The sequence below is a fragment of the Polypterus senegalus genome, chromosome 18 (genome assembly GCF_016835505.1).
Source record: "Polypterus senegalus isolate Bchr_013 chromosome 18, ASM1683550v1, whole genome shotgun sequence".
NCBI classification, from domain to species: Eukaryota; Metazoa; Chordata; class Cladistia; order Polypteriformes; family Polypteridae; genus Polypterus; species Polypterus senegalus.
This window is the reverse complement of record NC_053171.1, coordinates 92,332,725-92,350,311: the sequence shown is the minus strand read 5'-3', so window position 1 is coordinate 92,350,311 and position 17,587 is coordinate 92,332,725.

The following is a 17,587-nucleotide window of genomic DNA, read 5'->3' as shown; positions in this document are numbered from 1 at the left end:
ATCTATAAGAATTACAGCTATGCCATATTCTTTCCATTTCTTAATGACCGATGTAACAAGACACCAAGGAATATTCAGAGACCTGGAAATTTTCTTGTCTCCATCCCCTGACTTGTGCTTTTCAGTCACCTTGCAGCGGCCGACCCCTTACCCAGCCGGCAGCTACACTTCCAAGACATGTGGCCTGAATAAATTACTAAGGCTAATCTATAAGTACCAAGCCGTACCTCTAACAAATAAAATTTTCCCCACAATCGACGGTTTAAACATAAGCACCCAAAAGCAGATATGTAAAAATAAGTGGATAAATATATTAAATGAAACAATAACCAAAAATGAAAATTTCACACGTAGAAAATAAGTATATATATATATACAGTGATCCCTCGCTATATCACGCTTCGACTTTCGCGACTACACTCTATCGCGATTTTTTTTCTCATACACGGTTTTCTATACTCTAACTGCAAAAATGTTCGATTTATAAATAAAGAATCCTACTTCGCGAAAATTCATTTATCACGGTAGAGTCTGGAACGGATTAACCGTGATAAACGAGGGTTCACTGTGTATATATATATATATATATATATATATATATATATATATATATATATATATATATATATATATATATATATATATATAGCACCAAAAAGCAGATATGATAAAATAAGTGGATAAATATATTAAATGAAACTATATATATATATATATTGTGACGGACAGCCGGGTCCCATGCCTGGCCGGGACGCCTCTTCTGCATACGTCCCGGGGGAGCCATCATGGACATGGCAGTATCTCCCCCGGGGCGCTTGGGGGCAGTCTTCCTGGCCATGGATCTCTCCTCAATCTCCCCCGTGGCTCCATGGGACATGGAGTCCATCACAGCAGCCCGGTTGGGAGATGGGGTGGCCGCTAGGGGGTGCTGCAGAGAACCAGCCACCACACTGGACGGTTTATCAGCCCCACCCGGAGGTGCAATTAAGACCAGCTGGTCAGGCACCTGGAACACTTCTGGGTGGGGTATAAAAGGGCCTGCCTCCCAGCAATCAAGGCCAGAATCGGGAGGAAGAGGACGAGGTTGCCTGGTAGGAGTGGTGGAGGAAGGAAGCAGTTGGTTATTGTGTTTGGGTTTTTGTGCTTGGACTGTGTTGGGCCTGTGGGACACGGGGAAGATGTGTGCCCACGGCTGAAGAAAATAAAAATAAAATTCTTGAGTGTGAACACGTGCCTCTGCGTGGTCTGTGCCAGGTCGGGCGCAATAAAGCGCCTTTTTCACAATATATATATATATATATACTAGGGGGCTTTGCTCACTTCGCTCGCCAACCCCCATGCTTGGTTTTCCGGACACACTTTTAAGATTTTTTTTTTTCTTTGAATTGTTGCTATTTCATTAGTTTCAATTATTCCAGAACTTCTGTAAAAACAATATTTAGTATCTTTCGAGTCCAAATATGCTGAATCTTTTAAATGAGGTCAGTGAGACATGTGTTTAATGACTTTGTCAGGTTAGAGATAATGAAAACTGGAATTCAAAAGACCCCAAAAAAACGTAGGCACGAAACACATGCCGAGCAAGATACAGAATATGAAACCAGCAAAAAAACGAAAGTGTCCAAAAAAAAAAACTAAACTTCACATTAGCGCAAAAAAACAGAAATTATTACTCGGAGAAATAGCGAAAAGGCGAATAGAGATCGAATATATGGACATAGGTGATATGTCAGAAGAACTGTATGTAAATATTGTAAGGCTTTGAAGTTTAAGTCAGAGAATTTCAAAAATGTGGTTTACCTCACATGCATTTATTGGTTACTTTGCCAAAAATATTATTAACTGCTGATGATGAAGATCGCTTTGTCTGTGCTGAAATTCCAAACAGAGAAACCTGTCCTGAATTATCTCTAACCTGCTCTGCTGGTGTTTGGCCCTTTTGTTTTTTAACCTCTTTATGACTTTTCACTTTGTTTTCTACTCTGTCTTTTATTTCTGACCTCGCTTTGTCCTGCTTTTTTTCAATGACACCTGGTCCGTGGTGATTATCTTCCTTTTTTCGAGTATTAATTTCTGTTTGTTTGCGCTACTGCAATCTTTAGTTTCTTTTTTTATACTTTCTAATTTTCCTACTTTCATATTCTTTAACTTTCTCCACATTTGAATCGCGCATACTTTTTTTTTTTTTTTGAGCCTTTCGAATGCTATGCTTTCATAATCTGCTCTGCATGTGTATAGCGCCAACGTTTGTGAACGTCTTTATGAAGATCTACTTTGTCTTTTACTCTGTCTTTTAATTCTGAGCCCGATTGGACGTGCTTTGTTTAATTTCCACTTGTTATGGGCTGATAATTACTTGCCTTATTTTCTGAATTTGCACCTAGATTATTTTTTCTTTTTCCTTTCCAGCGCTTTTGAGTCTCTTTTCTCCACACTGATTCCTTCTTTGCTTATTCGTCGATGTTTCATTTTATAACATATGTCCTTATACGCTTTATATGCGCTGAGACCCTGGATCTGTATGTGCTCAAATCCTTGACAAGACTGAATGTTTTGCCGCCCCGTTGTCCTATTTGATAGATTGTCAGTAGGGCATGCCAACGTCATCGCGAGACGGCCCTGGGTCAATCTCTTGGCACAATGTCTCATGTTTACAGTCCCCGTGAGACACACCGTGGCAAGTCTCGCGGGTCTTTTAAATGTCTTCCGAGAAGATCACGTATCGTAGCCTTGTTTTTGCTTTCCAGGACAGGATTTCTTTTTATAATAGAGAGATAGATATGTATAAACCACCACCAAAGCAACAATGTGACAACACCATATATACAATAACAAACCCTCCCTTGTCCCAATAACATATAACAAACGCGAAACACAAATAACAATGAATGAATATGGAAAATGCCAATGATAATGAACTTGAGTTTGAGTATATAACTGTCCTAAATACAGATGACTGGTCAACAGATAAGTGATGTGTTTGAATTTCCCGGAAAAAATGGAACAACTTCACCGTGAATCCTCGGCGTGTAGTGGATAATGTAGTCCAACCCCGGGGACTCTGGTGATGATTGAATTGAAATAAGTCCGCTGGAATGAAAAACAAACTGGTACCAAAAGCGCAATGTGCAAAACAGCAGGTAAAGTTGGTTCGTTGTCGTAAAAATGTAGTCTCCGTCTTTCTCCTTCCGTTCCCTCCTGAATGCTTATATAGTAATGAGCTGGCTGTAATTGATTGATTGTAAACAGGTGCTTTCCATCTTGGGGCTGCGCTCTCTCTCCATCATCTGCCCCCCCCTGTATTTACGGGGACGACATTCACTGACGCACACATTATAAACAGCAAACGGGATGATGGAAACAAAACACACTCAGTACAAACATCCATCCATCCATTATCCAACCTGCTATATCCTAACTACAGAGTCACGGGGGTCTGCTGGAGCCAATTCAGGGGGCAAGGCATGAAACAAACCCTGGGCAAGGCGCCAGCCCACCGCAGGGCCAGTACAAACATTGAAAACACTATTGCTATGTATCCCCGCAACAACCTCTAATGGAGCTGCATGAAGTGTTCTGTCACCTTCTTTGTTTAGGTTAGGCCACCATTCTGACTCATCACAGACTGGATCTTCCAGATATAGAAGCATTTAGACTACAGTCAACTGAAATCCCAGACAGGAGATTGCCACTGAACTAACCATCCATCCCGCTACAAGGTCATGGGGGTCTGCTGGAGCCAAACCCAGGCAACACAGGGCGCAAGGCAGGAAACAAACCCTGGGCAGGGCACCAGACCACTGCAGGGCACACACACACATATACCAAGCACACACTAGGAACAATTTACCAATGAACCAAACCTGCATGTCTTTGGACTGCGGGAGGAAGCCAGAGTACCCGGAGGAAACCCACGCAGGCACGGAGAGAACATGCAGACTCCACGCAGGGAGGACCCTGGAGGCAAACCCAGGTCTCCTAACTGTGAGGCAACAGCACTACCCACTGCACCACTGTGCCGTCCTAAACCAATTATGGAGCTTCTAAAACCAACTGGCTGCACCAGATGTGTCATATCAAAGGTGGTAAATCCATACATGATCAATTATTTTGTGTTTTATATTTGTAATTATTACCTGTAAAAGACCACTCTGCAGAGATCTGGTTTCACTTTGACATTAAAAAATCTTTCTCTGGTAATCAGTGTTTAGAAAGCTACATTAAACCCACTGTGATTCAATGTTACATAACAATAAAATGTGAAAACGTCCAGGGGTGAATATTTTTTATATGTGCTGTACGATATTAAGCTTATTCTCACCCTCTCTGTGCATGAGCTTTTACTCTAATAAAGCTGAGGGAGCTGACAAAGTTGCTTCTCTTAAGAAGTCCTTAGCAGGGGCTGTGGCCATCAGCACATATTTGAAATAAAAAGGCAGCAACATGAAAAAGAAGCTTTAAGGTCAATTAATGAAAGGGTGCTTCTCCACTTCAAACACAGAGGCGCAGCTTCAATCCTTCCTGTGGCGTGTGCCTTTAATTGCTAGGAAGGAAAGTCCGGCTCTGTAAGGCAGACAAGGTCTTTGCTGTGGAATCGTCCCCGCATATGGCGGGGATAAAAAAAAAGAGTGTTTACTGGCTGAAAAGCCTGCTTCGGCTGTTTTAATGGTATGGTGTCGCTCGCTTTCAAAGGTGCATTCTTGGGCAGCGTAGTCACTACTCCCCGTGGGACAGGCCAAATGCCTACCCGAGACTCATACTTCCTCTTAAGTGCAAATCAAGTATTTTTACAAACAAAAGGCCTTCCATTTTCAGAAGATTTCTTTTTTTCTATTCCACGGCTCAGGAAGTTAGAGCTTACTAGCTGCATGGCGGAGACAGACCCTAAAGGGGACGCCAGCCTGTCAACCTCATGTTCACTCCTAGCATAACTATTTAAAGTCGCCCTTTAACCAAGTGTGCAGGCCTTCGGGAAGAAGGACAAAACCCATGTGGATACTGGGACAACATTTGTATTCCTAATTAATAATCTAACCAGAGCTATGGGTGAGGAAGTCCATCGTATCACTAATGTGGAATGAGTTTTTGGAACATAAATAACACTGGTGTACAAAAAAATATTTCTGTTTGCTTCTGGGAACCAGACCAGCTCTCTATTAAGTTTTTTACACTCATTTCATATATGAAATCGGAATTAAGCTAGCAGGTCAGATTTGTGAAATACACATCATTGACGTTTCACTTTGTCACTTTGAATATCAATATAATATATCAACACGATATATCGAGTTTGGACTCTGTTCCACCAAAATTGTTTTGATGTGTTTATTCTGAAAACAAACCAGAAGACGATACCAGAGACATGTTAAAGCATATTTATGTCAATTTACCTCAACATAAAAATGTTGGAGGCACTCGCTTTTGCGCTTGTACTGCACATCCATCTTTCTTTACAAGAACCAACAGTAGTCACCCATCATGCTCGGAGTGAATTGTTCCCGATATCAGTTTTCCATCACCTTTGTATCTTGATGAAATCTTTCCCCACACTCATCTCTGACATCGTTTAGATTTGGTGGAAAAAAGTCGAGATGCGTCTTCAGTGACATTCTGGCTCCCGTAAGCTAATATACTTTCAGCAGGTTCTCCACAAGCTCAGTATAATTCTCTGCTCTGTGACTGTCAAGAAAGTTCTGGACAACCCGCATGAACGAGGGTGCTGATTCAGTGGGCTTCAGTTTCTTTTCGAACTCATCGTCAAGCATCAGTTCACGGATTTCAGGGCCAACAAAAACACCTTCTTTAATTTTGGCTTCACTTTTCTCGAGACCAAACTTATTTCTTAAATGCTGAAATGCATCACCTTTACTGTCAAGTCACCCTAGTTGTCCAAGACCTGGACCATCATAACTAAAATATAGGATGTGCTGTATGAAAACAGTTTTCAGATTTGGAGTCCGCAAGTGAAATTTGTTTAGAGTACAGGTGAAAGAATCCCAGTAGCAAAATGCTTGTTGACCAGTGTAAGTAAATACAATGTAAAAAAATATAATGTGCACCTCTATGTTTATCTATCCTTAGAGGAGTTAACCTGGAAGGTACTGACATCCTCCGGTGACAAGTCATCAAGTTTGACATCCCCTTAAAATAGAAGTCATGTAACGTGTGTGTCTCAGGATATTGATAAGAGCTACCGAATATTTGATCTGATTTATGATTGTACACACTGGGATGTAGGCCTGGATCCATCAAGATGGCCCATGCATGTCTCCTGAATAGATTGGAGGTAATCGTCTGCTTGGGCCCTATAACTTAAATACAAAGAGGACTGTTTGACTTATGTTAGGTAGATTGCCCAGAGGGGACTGGGCGGTCTCGTGGTCTGAACCCCTACAGATTTTATTTTTTTTCTCCAGCTTTTGGAGTTTTTTTTTGTTTTTTCTGTCCACCCTGGCCATCGGACCTTACTTATTCTATGTTAATTAATGTTGACTTATGTTTATTTTTTATTGTGTCTTCTATTTTTCTATTCATTTTGTAAAGCACTTTGAGCTACATTTTTTTGTATGAATATGTGCTATATAAATAAATGTTGATTGATTGATTGAACTTGCTGGCAAAGACAGACAGAGCTCATGTTTGTAGGGAACCCAGTGACCACCACAGAGAGTTAAAACCTCTTGCACCTTAACCTTTCCTGAACCCCTGAACTAATTCTGAGTAAAGCTCAGAAGTGATCCCCAAATAAGCATAAAATTGCCACCCGAACCAGAGCTAACTGAGCTCTGAAACAGAAAGAGATCGGACAATGTAGTGGCATGGAGAAAGAACAACTTGATATTGGTGTCCACAGAAAAGTAACAACAACAACAACAACATTTATTTCTATAGCACATTTTCATACAAATAATGTAGCTCAAAGTGCGTTACATGATGAAGAAAGAAAAAAAGACAATGTAAGAATTAAAATAAGAGAACACTAATTAACATAGAATAAAAGTAAGGTCTGATGGCCAGGGAGAACAGAAAAAACAAAAAAAAACTCCAGACGGCTGGAAAAAAAATAAAATCTGCAGGGGTTCCAAGGCCACAAGACCGCCCAGCCCCCTGTAGGCATTCTACCTAACATAAATGATCAGTCCTCATTGTATTCAGGGTTCTCATGGATGATGATGGTCGTGTGGACTTCTGGTCTTTAATAGATCAATGTAAGAACATCACGGTGCTTTGATCAGGTGGTGGTGGTGCAGGTCGCCACCACAGAAAACCGGAAAAAGAACAGACGAGAGAGTAGGGGTTAGTACGGATTTTGGAGCAAATACCATGAATAGTAATGATAATTAATTGAATATGCAGAGCATCGGGATTAAACTAAAATGAAGTTATGAGAAAGCCATGTTAAAGTATTGTATTTTTAGCGTTTTTTAAAGTGCTCCACCGTATCAGCCTGGCGAATTCCTAATGGCAGGCTATTCCAGATTTTAGGTGCGTAACAGCAGAAGGCCGCCCGCCTCACCACTTCTTTTAAGTTTAGCTCTTGGAATTCTAAGCAGACACTCATTTGAAGATCTAAGGTTACGATTTGGAATATAAGGTGTCAGACTTTCCGATATATAAGATGGAGCCAGATTATTTAAGGCTTTGTAAACCATAAACAGTTTTTTAAAGACAATTCTGAATGACACAGGTAACCAATGTAGTGACATCAGAACTGGAGAAATGTGCTTGGATTTTCTTTTCCTAGTTAGGATTCTAGTGGCTGAATTCTGCACTCGTTGCAATCGATTTATGTCTTTTTTGGGTGGTCCTGAGAGGAGTGCGTTACAGTAATCTAGTCAACTGAAAACAAAAGCGTGAACTAATTTCTCAGCATCTTTCAATGATATAAGAGGTCTAACTTTAGCTATGTTTCTTAAGTGAAAAAATGCTGTCCTAGTAATCTGATTAATATGCAATTCAAAATTCAAGTCACAGTCAACAGTTACCCCTAAAATCTTTACCTCCATCTTGACATATAATCCTAATGCAAGTTTATTTCTAATAACCTCATTATATCCATTATTGCCAATCACTAAAATTTCAGTTTTCTCTTTAATTAGCTTGAGAAAATTACTACTCATCACACTCAGAAACACAAATAAGACATTGTGTTAATGAAACAACAGCGTCAGGGTCATCAGGTGCTATTGATAAATACAGCTGCGTGTCATCAGCATAGCTGTGGTAGCTCACGTTATGCCCTGAGATGATCTGACCTAACGGAAGCATGTAGATCGAAAAGAGCAGTGGACCCAGGATAGAGCCTTGTGGAACACCATATAAAATATCATGTGTCTTTGAGTTATAATTATCACAACTAACAAAGAATTTTCTACCTGCCAGGTAGGATTCCAACCAATTTAAGACACTGCCAGAGAGGCCCACCCACTGAGTAAGAGGTGAGAAGTGAGGAAATGAGAAGCACAGCAGTTAAGCAGATAACCTACACCCTCTTTCATTCAGAGAGATCCCACACCTCATCAGACAGACCTATACAGGACTGAGGGGCTGTAAAGAAAGGAGGCCTCACAGGGCTGTGAAACACCGTGATTACAGTTATCTACGGTATGTTTACCTACCTAATCTGTAAGAACACAACTATGTATTTACTTTGTATTTATTTTGAAATGCAAATCAGGCAGCAGACTGGGTCCAAGTCCTAGGCCTGTCTGTGTGGGCTGTGCACTTCCTTCCTGTGCTTTCTTCCTACTGTACACTGTAAACACAGGCACATTACTTTGATCGGTGACTTTATGTTGGTCCGTTTCTGTGAGGTGGATGATAAGAGAGGGTGGCCAGCTATAGCCTGTCATGTGGGTACTGCCAGAAAAGGTGCTACCGGCCTTCCAAATGTGAATGAATATAATTGATACAATTACTTTAAGTCTTAATAATAATTAAAAATGAATAATTGGGATAGCTGAGATACACATTTAAATTGCCAGTGTTAAATAAACTCTCATAGTAACCCCAAAATTACAGTATATGAGGGGGCGACACAAAATTCTTGGAATTGTAAAAAGAAACCTTTATTATAAAACTTACAGTAATTCCCTTTTAGTTACCTTCAATTACATCTTGCCTGAAGAAGGGGCCTGAGTTGCCTCAAAAACTTGCATATTATAATCTTTTTAATAAGCCAATCAAAAGTGTCATTTTGCTTAACTTCTCACTACATTCATAACGGCTAACATGGTACAGCACCCTAGTACGACAGTTTAAGGTTTAAGGTTTCTTTATTTAGTCATGTTTACACAAGAAAACATGACAATTTGCCTTCTCAGTTTCATCTAATAACAGAGAGAATGAAATAAAACAGACAAATAGAAACAAGAAAGGTTAAAGTAAGGCAGTTAGATAATACATATTTACACCAAAAAAAAAAGGTTACAGGATATATATCAACACCTTAATCATTATCTCCGATATTTCTTACTGAAAAGTCGTATGACACTAGGAAGAAAGGAGTTTGTGGAGCGATTTGTGTGGGTTTTCAAAGCGACTCTCCTTCCTGATTTACTGAACTTTAGTTCTCCATGTAATGGATGTCTGTCATCAGTTGAGATGATTTCCAGTTTCTTTAACATTGCCTGCCCTCTGACACACACACACGAGTCAAATCATCCACATCAGCCCCAATAACTTTAGCTGCATACTCCGTAATCTGCTGGAGCTTTTTTGAGTTTTGGTTTGTCAGACTATTAGACCAGGCAATGGAACTGAAAGTGATGACAGACTGGATCAGACTGCGATAGAAGGACAACAGGAGGTCCTTGTCCACTTTAAATAGTTTGAGTTTATGGAGGAGAAATAAGCGCTGGAGGCATTTAGAGAATATTTTTTTGTACTTGTATTCCAGTTAAAATTGTTATCTAGGTAAGTTCCTAAGTATTTATATTCAGTCACTATTTCTATCTCCTCTCCCAGAACTACAATAGGTGAACAGATTTCTGTCTCTTAAAATCAAATATCTTTTCTTTGGTCTTTTTTACATTCAGAGTGAGTGAGAGTTTTTATTGCACCAGTTTACCATCCAGTCCACTTGATTTAGATGTTGACTTTCATCCTCCCCAGATATACGTCCTATGAGTTACCATCAAAATACTCTCATTAAGATATAATACCATTGCCCCCGCGCTTCTCCCATTCCTGGAAGCATCTTTTTTGCTACCATGTCTACAGCCTGCAGTGTTTTAATAATAATAATAATACATTTTTATTAATATAGCACCTTTCCCATGCTCAAGACGTTTTGTCCTGGATCTCTTCCAGAAAATTATTTCTTTCAGTCTCAGTTTTAATGTTGGCAACAAAAGAAAGTCACAAGGAGTGCGATCTGGTGAATATGAGGGCTGTGAAGCAACAACCACATTGATTTTTTATTGACAACTCTGGACAACAACGCGTGGTGTAAAATGCAGTTTTTTGTGCATCACTTCTCCGAAATTTTTTTCCTGATGCTTTTGTTGGTGATAATGGGGAATAAACTATGAAAATGTCCATTAATGTTGAAAGAGACAATGCTCATTGTCTTTTGAAAATCTGCCAAATGGCTAACCCTGTCCCTGACCCAATTAACAGCATAAATACACATTTGATCATTGCAGCCTGATGCCACTTTGCAGACTGATTAACCAGTCTGAGGGCACATGATACCTAGCAGCATATTTGACAGCTTTACCTGTGCTATTGACTGATTCCTGGACTCTTTGGGTTCCCTGTGTTTCTAGTTCTACACATCAGATGTTAATTTGACACTGGTGACTTTAGTGTGTAGAACCTTCAGCACTTTTTTTAGCCTGCACTCTACTTTCCAGCAGATGCTAGTGATCAATTCAGGAAGTGTTCTGAAGTTCTGAAGATGTCATCAGGTCCTCGGTTGACTTAATGGGTTCACCAACCCACTGGATCTGCAGGAGCAGAGCTTCTGCGGAATATTCCTGGTGGTTACAGACATGAAAGAGATTCAATGGATGGTGATTATATGTTGATCTCTACCTTTTCTAGTGCATTTAGGCACTTTAGTTAACAGAAAAAGGTCATCTGATAGTTATTTATTTATAATGACTAGGGGGCTTCGCCCCCTGCTCGCTTCACTTGCCAACCACCGGGTTTGGTTTTCCGGATACACACTTGTAAGATTTTTTTTTCTTTGAATTGTTACTATTTCATTAGTTTCACTTTTATTTCAGACCTTCTGTAAAAACAATAAATGGAATCTTTCGAGTCCCAATATGCTGAATCTTTTAAATGAGGTCTGTGAGACGTGTGTTTAATGACTTTGTACCCTAATTCAGGAGAGGTTTCTCTGTTTGGAATTTCAGCACAGACAAAACGATCTTCATCATCAGCAGTTAATCATTTTTTTTGCAAAGTAACCAATAAATGCATGTGAGTTGAACCCCATTTTTGAAATTCTTTGACTTAAACTAATTTCCTTCTGTTTGTGCCAATGCGATCTGTACTATCTTTTTTTTTTGATACTGTAGCGACTGATTTAATAAAGTGTCACAAAAGTTCTACTTTAACAATCGACGACCACGTAAAACCAAACACAACTTTCTAGCCCCCTCTCCAACACCTCCTCTCACGGGTCTCGCCTCCTCCTTACCGCATCAATCAATACCCATCTATCAGTCTTCAGTGCTGTACTCTGCCCTCCTCCGAACGGACCTAACAGTCACTTAAAACAAAAAAGGCTTCAGCTTGGCTGGGACGCTACAATACTTTCGACTGTTACTGCTTTCATTTTCTGTACCTTTCTCTGCATATGTATCGGGCCTTGGGTCCCTTTTCTCCGCGCTGCTCTTTCTTCTTTGCTGAGAGCACAGGATCTGTGTGTGCCACGTGACTCTACATGACTGAATGTTTTGCTGGCTGTCCGTACTCTTATTTGATAAGAAGGGCGTGTCTTGCAAGAATCTTATGCTCCACGTCCCCGCGAGACTGCCCTGGGACAATCTCTTGGCATCAAGTCTCATGTTTACGGTCCCCGCGAGACGCTCCGTGGCCAGTCTTTTTTGTCTCGCGGGTCTTTTAAATGCCTTCTGAGAACTTCCCAGAAGATCACGTATCGTCGCCTTGCTTTTCCATTCCAAGATTTTTTTTATATATAGAGAGAAATGTTTGGCTCACCATTTTGGAGAGCTGTCACTGTACTTTTTAACTGCTGCATATTCATACGTGCTGTAAGGTGTAAACACATTCATTCTAGATATCATTTTGGAGAAATTAGATAAACATAATTGGCATGCTTTGTTGAGCTGTTAGGCAATTGTCAATATTGTCCTGATACTGTTTATTACCTCATGTTTATCATGAATGTCTTTTCTAGAGACAATAATCTGAATCATCTGTGCAGGTTAAGCCCATTGCTTTGAGACTTCCCTTCATTATTTTGGTGATCCCATCCATCACCACATTCGTTACATTATATCCTTTTTTCCAGTTGTACTCCACAACTTAGTGCCTCATCCTATCAGTGCCACATACTGGGGAATCCTAGAAATCTGATTGGGTGACACCTTGCACATCATGTCAAACCTGACAGGTGACATGAGTCGGCAAGTGGCGGTGCCACTAAGACGACATAACGTCAGGTTCAGAAAAGAATTTAAAGGAGAAAATGAATACTGGCAAGTTCCAGGTGGGGGGAATTTTCATTAAAAAAGGAAAATGTTCCTTTGATTTTGCTGTAAATAAAAGCCGGAGTCATGTGTAAGTTTTGACACTATTTTCCTGGCTGCTTGCCTGAAATTACTAGAAACCGTTCCATGACATTTTTAATAATGTATATGAAATAAAACAAAAGGGGACTGTCTGTCTGTGGTTATACTGTATAACATTGTTGTACCCTTACGTGTACAGTATACACATGCACAGAATCAAATTTATTCCCAGACTTTTGCGGCAGTGACATGGGTTCACTTCCAACCCAAGTCGCTGCCTGTTTGTGTGAAGTTCGCATGTTCCCCTGCTTCCTCCACTTTCCCATGGCTGTTCATGTTTTGCTTACATTTGCCCCAGTCATCATAAATGTGTCCTGCACTGGACTGGCATGACTTCCCACTATTTCCAGCCTTGCACCCAATACTCTTAAGCTTGTGTTCAGAAAACAGATGAGAATTTTCCTAGAAAAGCAGCAAGCTGGGATCAGTGCACCACCTTTGGACACACATAGCTCTGACAAATTAGCAAAACAAAACTCTGACAAATAAGGCCTTCGGCGGTGAAATGTAAGCCGTTGGCTTATTTCTTCCATATTTCATTTACTTGTCGGCTACTTTTTTTGCAGTTTATAGTGAGCCAAATGATTACGTATTTGATTTGATAATAATTATTTCTTCCATATATTAACTTGCACGGTACCGATTACCTCTGTACAGGAGGGAAGTGATGATCATCCATATTCTTATAATATTCATTAATTAATCCATCCATTATCCAACCCGCTGTATCCTAGCTACAGGGTCATGGGGGTCTGCTGGAGCCAATCCCAGCCAACACAGGGCGCAAGGCAGGAAACAAACCCCAGGCAGGGTTCCAGCCCACCGCAGATGACACTAATCTTCTTATATAATTCGCTACCATGGCTGTCCATTTGTCTGTTCAGGATTTTAAATCACCTGTAGCTCGCAAACTGTTTGACCTATTGACCTGAAATTTGGTACACATATACTACGTGACGTCTACTATCTGCTTTCGGGGTGATGATTAACCTCCAAGGTCAAAGGTCAACCAAGGAAGGTCAAGGTCAAAAATCAAATAACCTGTAGCCTGAAATTTGGTACACATACTACACTGAAACTCTGCACTACAACTATATTAAAAGCGAAGAGTTTTGGAATTATTCCTCTTTTTATTTTTATTGTAGAATCAACTCTCAGCAGCGGCCAGCAGGGCGGCCGTGCGGCGCATGCGTACGGGCGCCGTTCTCATCCCTACCACCTTCGCCGTCACGTCCCCTACCTCTTCATGAGGCAGATTGAAGGCTTAAGTGCTAACTTAAGTGAAAACTTAAAGAAAATGTACTAAGTGATTGCAACACAAACGCTGACTTAATCAGTTTTAACAAGAAAAGATGTCGACGAAAGAAGAGAAGAAGCGGGCCGCTAGGGTGGAGACAAAAGAGCTGCTCAGGAAGCAGCAAGTGAATCAACCTCTGAGGAAATGAATGCTAAATGTACAGAGAAAGAGGCTGAAAACTAGGAATGCTCAAGTCAAGTGCAGTGCACCGTTACTGGTATCATAATAAGACACCATTTCAGCCACGTGACTCAGCCGTCTGTCCCTTTGTTATAATAAGTGCTTCCTGGTTTCCATCTTCAATGTGCTTCCTTAATCTCTACAGGTGTCCTTGATGATGTTGTTCCCCATAAAAATGATGGACGACAAAAGAAGAGAATCAGCGGGCCGCTAGGGTGGAGAAAAGAAGAGCTGCTCAGCAAGCAGCAAGCGCATCAACCTCCGAGCAAATGAATGGCAAACGTACAGAAAAAGAGGATGAAAACTAGGAATGCTCAAGTCAAGTGTATTCACTGCACGTCATTGTGCATTGTGCCGTTACTGGTATTAAATACACTCACCTAAAGGATTATTAGGACCACCTGTTCAATTTCTCATTAATGCAATTATCTAATCAACCAATCACATGGCAGTTGCTTCAATGCATTTAGGGGTGTGGTCCTGGTCAAGACAATCTCCTGAACTCCAAACTGAATGTCAGAATGGCAAAGAAAGGTGATTTAAGCAATTTGGAGCGTGGCATGGTTGTTGGTGCCAGACGGGCCGGTCTGAGTATTTCACAATCTGCTCAGTTACTGGGATTTTCACGCACAGCCATTTCTAGGGTTTACAAAGAATGGTGTGAAAAGGGAAAAACATCCAGTATGCGGAAGTCCTGTGGGCGAAAATGCCTTGTTGATGCTAGAGGTCAGAGGAGAATGGGCCGACTGATTCAAGCTGATAGAAGAGCAACTTTGACTGAAATAACCACTCGTTACAACCGAGGTATGCAGCAAAGCATTTGTGAAGCCACAACACGCACAACCTTGAGGCGGATGGGCTACAACAGCAGAAGACCCCACCGGGTACCACTCATCTCCACTACAAATAGGAAAAAGAGGCTACAATTTGCACGAGCTCACCAAAATTGGACAGTTGAAGACTGGAAAAATGTTGCCTGGTCTGATGAGTCTCGATTTCTGTTGAGACATTCAAATGGTAGAGTCAGAATTTGGCGTAAACAGAATGAGAACATGGATCCATCATGCCTTGTTACCACTGTGCAGGCTGGTGATGGTGGTGTAATGGTGTGGGGGATGTTTTCTTGGCACACTTTAGGCCCCTTAGTGCCAATTGGGCATTGTTTAAATGCCACGGGCTACCTGAGCATTGTTTCTGACCATGTCCATCCCTTCATGACCACCATGTACCCAGCTACTTCCAGCAGGATAATGCACCATGTCACAAAGCTCGAATCATTTCAAATTGGTTTCTTGAACATGACAATGAGTTCACTGTACTAAAATGGCCCCCACAGTCACCAGATCTCAACCCAATAGAGCATCTTTGGGATGTGGTGGAACGAGAGCTTCATGCCCTGGATGTGCATCCCACAAATCTCCATCAACTGCAAGATGCTATCCTATCAATATGGGCCAACATTTCTAAAGAATGCTTTCAGCACCTTGTTGAATCAATGCCACGTAGAATTAAGGCAGTTCTGAAGGCGAAAGGGGGTCAAACACCGTATTAGTATGGTGTTCCTAATAATCCTTTAGGTGAGTGTAAATCAGTCTAAAACATGGATGGATTGGGTGGGTTTTACTGCAATGTGGAAGAAATGTTTTACCCTCTAAAATTAGGGTGAGTAGATATTTGTGTTGCTAATATGTGTACATTGTTACATCCAGCTGTCCTTCCAGCCATATGGTGGCCCACTTATTTAAATTTCAACGAGCAGGGGGTCACCCATCTGAGCTGCACGGGACACACATGATGTTCCAGTCTTGGATGGGAAACCAGTCAGTCAGTCAACAGGACACACTCATGCATGCCCTCACATTCACTCCTAAAGGGACAATCACAAACCAGCAATCAGGTAGGCCGGACCTTTTTTGGATTTGACTCTTTGTGGGAGTTTTCTTTCTCGTCTTCTTAGACAGTTAAGGCTTGGGGCGACTTCTCAAAAAATCAAGGCCTGATAAAATCCATTGAGGCATTATTTCTGTAACTTTGGGCTAAACAAAAAATAAATTGTTACTGTTGAGAGTAGGGTACCCGTATAGCGAATGAGCTGGTGTCAAATAGAGAGCACTGCAAATATTCCAGCTGCTTTGTGCCGTTTGTGTCGTTGGGGACATTCACTTGCTCTCTGATTTGCTTCTGGAAGTTTCATTTTTTGGTGCGCCTCTTTCTTAATTCTTGTTCTGACTGTGATTTCTGCTTTTCTAGTTAGAGATTTAAGTAGAAACACCTGGGTAGTACAGTTACTGCATCTTTACTCATAAATGGCGACATTTATTTCAATGTCTTATAATAAAGTGATGTCAATCAAAGATCCAGATGGTGTTCTGTTGAGTAACACCTTGTCAAGTCCACACATAAAGCAAAAGGGTTATATTTTAATGGAATTGTTTTACTCTTCTTAAATAATGCAATGAAAGGAAAAAATAAAACCAGTTCCAAATTATTAAGTGCAGCTGAAAGGCACAGTGCACTGCATTTGAAAACATTCCTGGAAAAACATGAAATACAGTAAACACGGCACGCTCCATATATTTACACTTGGGCTGGTGAGAAGCACCACAGATCAAATATCGCAATTAAATATCTGAAGGCTTATGCTTTCCATCTTTCACAGCGGTGTTGGAAAGTTTCTGATTCGCTCAAGCATTGGGCAAAGGTGCATTTAAACGCCAACAGACTTGGCATTCATCCTGGCCTACCTGGGCTCTACCACCAAATGCACAGATTTTGTTTATCTTTTCTTTAAGTACAGAAAGGATCCACTGTTGTGATTTTTCTCTCACTGGTAAGATATGCGTAACGGGGAGACCCATAGAAGGTAGACTGAGATGCTGTACAGAAAATAAACTTTTCATTCGACTGGTAAACTGTTTTTTGGAACGAATACAAATAATCCAAATGACATGCCTGATGAATTTTAATGGCTTCTTATAATGAATAAAAAGAACAACATACTGTAGATAAAGCATAAAGAAATAAATAATATGCTATAATTCTGTTTTTTTTTCTTTTATGTGTATGATTAAAAATAGAAAATACATATTATTAGGCCGCTTTATCATGTCTGCCTGCTCATTAACACAAACAGCCTGCTCCTCTGGTCATGTTGCTGTAACTCAGCATTTATATTTTTATATTGTCAAGAGGTTTACTTGTTCTTTGAGCAAACACTATAATGGGCAAGATATAAGCGACTTTGACCATAAAATGATTTTTGGTGCAAGACATGATGGTTCCAGTGCTGTAGCGACAGCTGCCCTCTTGGGTGTTTCATGCCTTTCACAAACAAAATGGCAGT